Genomic DNA, 5,662 nt, shown 5'->3' with positions numbered 1-5,662 from the left:
TTTTTTTTTTTTTTTTTTTTTTTTGAGACGGAGTCTCACTCTGTCACCAGGCTGGAGTGCAGTTGTGCGATCTCGGCTCACTGCAACCTCCACCTCCCAGGTTCAAGCAGTTCTCCTGCCTCAGCCTCTCCAGTAGCTGGGACTACAGGTGTGTGCCACTTCATCCAGCTAATTTTGGTATTTTTAGTAGAGACAGGTTTTCACCATGTTGGCCAGGATGGTTTCAATATCTTGACCTCATGATCTGCCCACTTCAGCCTCCCAAAGTGCTGGGATTGCAGGTGTGAGCCACCGTGCCTGGCCAATTTGTCATTTTTATGACATATCTAAATTGATGTTTATCATTTTATCTCTTAGTCATATAAACACACACACACACACACACACACATATATATATATGTTTCTACATAGAAATATGTGTATATATGTGTTTTGTTGTTTTTGTTATTGTTGGATTATCAGTTTCAATGAGCTCAATAGTTTGATTTTATAGTTAAAACCAGAGCAGGTTCTTTTCTTAACACATGAATTAGAGTCTGGTAAAACAGAAGCCATCTATGAAGCTGTCTTCTTCGTTTCCAAGATTTATTGTGAAAGATTATGATGTGGAACCCCAGACAAAGAAGCAAATTCTTGTCTAGTTTGAATCTTATCAACAGTGGGGAAGAAAAGTGTGAATTAATCAAGTCACAATGGCTTGCACATCCCCAGAAATCTTTGAAACAATCCTTATTCTTCACTGTCAGAAGGGGAGCAACCGCTCTGTCTGCAGGTCTTAGCAAGTGCATCAGTAATGACCTGAATCAGAATGTGTCTCTCGTGATGCTCTGGAATGCTCCAGAAAGAGGCCAAGACCTCCCTTGGCTTTTTTTAGGGAAAGAGGGCATTTTGGAATGTGGAACCTGGTCCCAAAGATAGAGATCAAGAATTTAGGACTTTTCTTTTGTGAGCTGAACAGGAAGGGGTGTGGCCTGATAGCCATGGCTTCTGCCACAGAGTCCCACAGACTGAAACAACTGGAAGGCCTTGTGATCTGGGCATAGATGGCTTGGGACTAGCCTAAATGATGGGCCTATTGCTAGGGCCAGATGCCGTAAGGAGATCTGCTAGGTCAGGATAGTGGGAGCTGAGTGGGCCCCATGGCAAACTGTTGGGCTATAAACCTCAACCACCCTTCTTCACCTGAGTTAACTCTGTGGTGCAGCAGAGGTGCCTCCACTCCACCCTGGAGGGTTGTTGCAGTGGCCTGAGAGCTGCCACTAGATCCCAACCAAGGCCAGTGTTTGACCTGCCATGGAGAGCCTGGATGCCAGCTTGCCTAGTCCAGCCTGACCCAGCTTTCCCTCCTTCAGCTGGCTTGGCAGGAAATTACAGGATAGGACCCTGAGAATCCTATGCCCTGCACATCACCAGGGATGCACCAGGTTGATGCATGTTGATGGATGTACTTCCTCCATCAACAAAGGCCAAGTAATGCAGCCAGGGCCAGCTTGGCAATGTGAAGCTAATCTGCTTATGCCATTGCTGGGTGCCCCATCCTACTCCCCTGAGATCATGGTGCAGCAGGGCTTTCTCTGCTCCACTGCAGGAAGAAATCCAGGCATTTAGAGTGCTTCCTTGCCTGGACCAGTAGCATGTGATGCCCCACCCTTCATAGATACATTGTGGGACAGAGGGACTTTCTCCACTCCATGACCAAGCAGATCTCTGAACATTTAGTGTCCACTCATCTAGTTCAGCAGGCTGAGCCATTCCATCCTTCCTGTACAAGGATTCTGGTGCAGGTGGGACTTTTCTGCTATATACCCAGGCAGATCTCCAAGCTTTCAGAGCACCAGCTTGCCTGACCCAGCAGCGTGAGTCACCCTACTCCTTCTGTACAGAAATGTCGATGCAAGGGGCCCTCTCAGCTCCAGGCTCAGGCAGATATCCAGGCATTAGAAACACCCACAAACCTAGAGCAGGAGCCTGACCTTCTCCACCCTTCCTAAGCAGAGATCCTGCTGCAAAGAGGCGCTCTTTACTTCAGACCCAGGTAGATCACCAGGTATTAGGATCACCCACTCATTTGGTTCAGAAGCCTGAGCTGCCCCATCATTCCCAGACATAGATCATGGTGAAGCAAGGCCTTCACTCAATGCCCAGGTAGATCTCCAGGCATTTGGAGCACCAGTTCATATGAGGAGCCTGAGTTGCCTGACCCTTTCTGTGCAGAGATCTTGCTGCAGGGTGACCCTCCCCACTTTATGCCCAGACAGATCTCCAGGCATATGGAGCACTCATTCCCTTGGATAAGGGTTTAGGCTGTCCCTTATCCCTGTGCAGAGAACGTGGGGCCAGGAAGATTTCCCAGCTCCACAAGTGGGCACATTACTGAGCACATGTCAGCAGCCCATTGGAATCTTTTCAAGTAATGCTGCGTGTTTCTGCCATTGGACCCTGTAAGTGGACCTGCCTGGTCTGCCCCTACCCTTTGTGATGTCCCCCCATCGGCTTGGGGTGGAGCAGAAAACTCAGACCACTGTGCACTCCACGAATCAGTCTATTTTCTTAAGCAACAAAAATCTTCTGCCACTAAATAAAGATCAAGTATATACACAGCACATTGGCAACAGGGGGCTCGTACCCATAAGTGCTGTCTACTGGCTTGTAGGTCAAACTGCACAGCCCAATATAAAACTTGCCAAAAGAAATGCATAGAGCTATAGAAGCAAAGACAAAAGACCCCTACCCAGTGTTCTGTACAGTCATTCCCCCAGGGAGTAGAGGAAGAAAAAGGAAAATCATAATTATCATTTCATTGAGTATGAAAGAAAAAGGAAAAAATCCTAACCTCATGGAAATAATTACAGTAATATGAAATTCCAGGATCTCCAGATAAGAAGTAACCAGCATAAGAATTGTGGCACCATGAAAAAAATCTCAATGTAGCGACACTACCAAAAAATTGTACTAGCTCTCTAGCAATGCTGTCTAACCAAAATGGAAACTCAAAAATAACAGCTGATGATTTCAAACCATGGATTGCAAAGAACCTCAATAATATCCAAGACAAAGTTAAAAGTCAAAACAAAGAAATTTTCAAAGCAGTCCAGGAAATGATGGAAGAATTAAACATGAAAATAAATCAGAGCTTCAGGAATAAAAAGCTTCCAAATACAATTAAAGCTTTATCAATAGACTGGACCAAGCAGAATAAAGAATTGCAGAGCTTGAGTTCCAGCCTTTCCAAATAAATGAGTCAGACAAAAATAAAAAAAAAAGAAATTTTTGAAAATCAACAAAGTCTTCAAGAAATACAGGATTATGTGAAGGCATTAAAACTATAAATTATTGGTATTACCAATATTTTATATTTGGTATAAAATGCCAAAAAGAAAAGTAAACAACCTGGAAAACATATTTGAGAGAAGAATTCAAGAAAATTTCTCAAATGTTGCCAGAGATTAAGATACAAGAAATCCAGAGAATAATTGCAAGATGTTATTTAAAAAACTAACATCACCAAATCATATAGTCATCAGACTATTCAAACTCAATGCTAAAGAAAAAAATCTTAGGCAGCTAGAGAAAAAGGTTAGATCACATTTAAAGGGAAACTTATCAGGCTAACAGAAGACTTCTCAACAGAAACCTTACAAGCCAGAGGAGATTAAGGGCCTACTTTTAGCATTCTTAAAGAAAATAAGTTTCACCCAAGTATTTCTTACTCCACCAAACTAAGCTTCATAAGCAATGGAGAAATAGAAGTTTTTCCAGATATGAAAGCACTAAGGGAATTTATTACCACTAGACTAGCCTTAAAAGCAATCCTTAAGGGAGTTCCAAACATGGGGAAGAAACAAACAATACCTGTTAAAACAACAAAAAAAAATTACTATAGTTGCATAATTTGCAGATCCTATAAAGCAACCAGGCAACAGAAGCTACAAAGCAATGAGCAAATAACTTCATGATAGAATCTAAACCTCATAAATAAAGATTAATCTTAAATATAAATGGTCTAAATGTCCTCACTCAAAAGGCACAGAAGAAGATAGATTAAAAAATAAAACCCATTTTCGTCTCTCATCAAAAGATCCATCTCATACATAATGACACCCATAGACTCAAAGTCAAGTAAAGAGATCTATCATGCAAATGGAAAACAAAGAAGAACAGGGATTACTATTCTCACATCAGATAAAATAAACTTTAAAGCAACAATAGTAAAAAAAGGACAAAGAAGGAGATTACATAATGATGAAGGGTTAAATTCAACAGGAAGACATAACTCTCCCAAATATATATACAGCCAACATCAGAACACTCAGGTTAACTAAAATAAAGTGTTTCTAGGCCTACCAAAAGACTTAGCCACATATTACTAGCAGGGAACTTCAACATCCCAGTGACAGATGCATGAGATAGATCATTGAGGGAAAAAAATCAACAAAGAAATTCTCGACTTAAACCTGACACTTGAACAATTGGACCTAATAGACATCTACAGAATATCCCACCCATCAAATTCAGAATTTACATTCGAGGTTCTCTGTTATGAAAGCTTTTGTCTCTATTATGAAAGCTTTTGTGCACATGGAAGCTTTTGTCATTGGTCACATGGAACACACTGCAAGATCAATCACATGCTCAGCCATAAAGCAAGTCTAAATAAAATTTAAAAAACAAAGTTATACTGACCATATTTTTGAACAACAGTGGAATAAAAACAGAAATGAATATGAAAGAGATATTTCAATTCACATGATTACATAGAAATCACATAACTTGCTCCTGAATGACTTTTGGGTAAAAAGTAAAATTAAGACAGAAATAAAAAGCTATTCTTGAAATAAGTGAAAACAGAGACACAACATACCAAAATCTTTGGGATGCAACAAAAGCAGCGTCAAAAGGAAATTTTACAGCACTAAATGCCTACATTAAGACAATTAGATCTCAGGTTAATTATCCAACCTCACACCTAGAGAAACTAGTAAAACAAGAACACCACACAAAAGCTAGCAGAAGAAAATAACTAATATCAGAGTGGAACTGAACAAAACTGAGACCCCCAAATACATACAAACAATCAACAAAACCAAAAGTTGGCTTTTTGAAATGATAAAAAGGTTGATAGACTGATAGCTAGATTAACAACGAAGCAAAAAAAGAAAGAAGATCCAAATAAGTACACCAGAAATGACAAAGGTGACATTATAACAAATCTAACAGAAATACAAAAGATACTCAGAGAATATTATGAACACCTCTACACACACAAATGAGAACAATCTAGAGAAAATTGATAAATTCCTGGAAACACACAAGTTCCCCAGATTAAATCAGGAATAAGTTGAAACACTGAACAAACAAATATCAAATTTCAATATTGTAACATTAATTAAAAACCAATGAACCAAAGATTAAAATAAAAATTATACAACAGCTGGATTTATAGCCAAATTATACCAGACATGCAAAGAGCTGGTTCAGTTTTACTGAAACCATTTACTAAAATTCAAGGAAGAAGTACTCCTTCTTTACTTATTCTACAAAGCCAATATTATCTCCTGATTCCAAAGCCTACTAAAAATGCAATTAAAAAAAAACAAAACTATAAATAAATATTCCTCAGGCACCTAGACATAAAAACCCTCAACAAAATATTAGCAAAC

The sequence above is a fragment of the Sapajus apella genome, unplaced genomic scaffold (assembly GCF_009761245.1).
Source record: "Sapajus apella isolate SASKATOON/1434 unplaced genomic scaffold, GSC_monkey_1.0 scaffold27, whole genome shotgun sequence".
Lineage (NCBI taxonomy): Eukaryota > Metazoa > Chordata > Mammalia > Primates > Cebidae > Sapajus > Sapajus apella.
The sequence above is the reverse complement of the archived record's forward strand: the minus strand, read 5'-3'. Positions refer to the sequence as shown.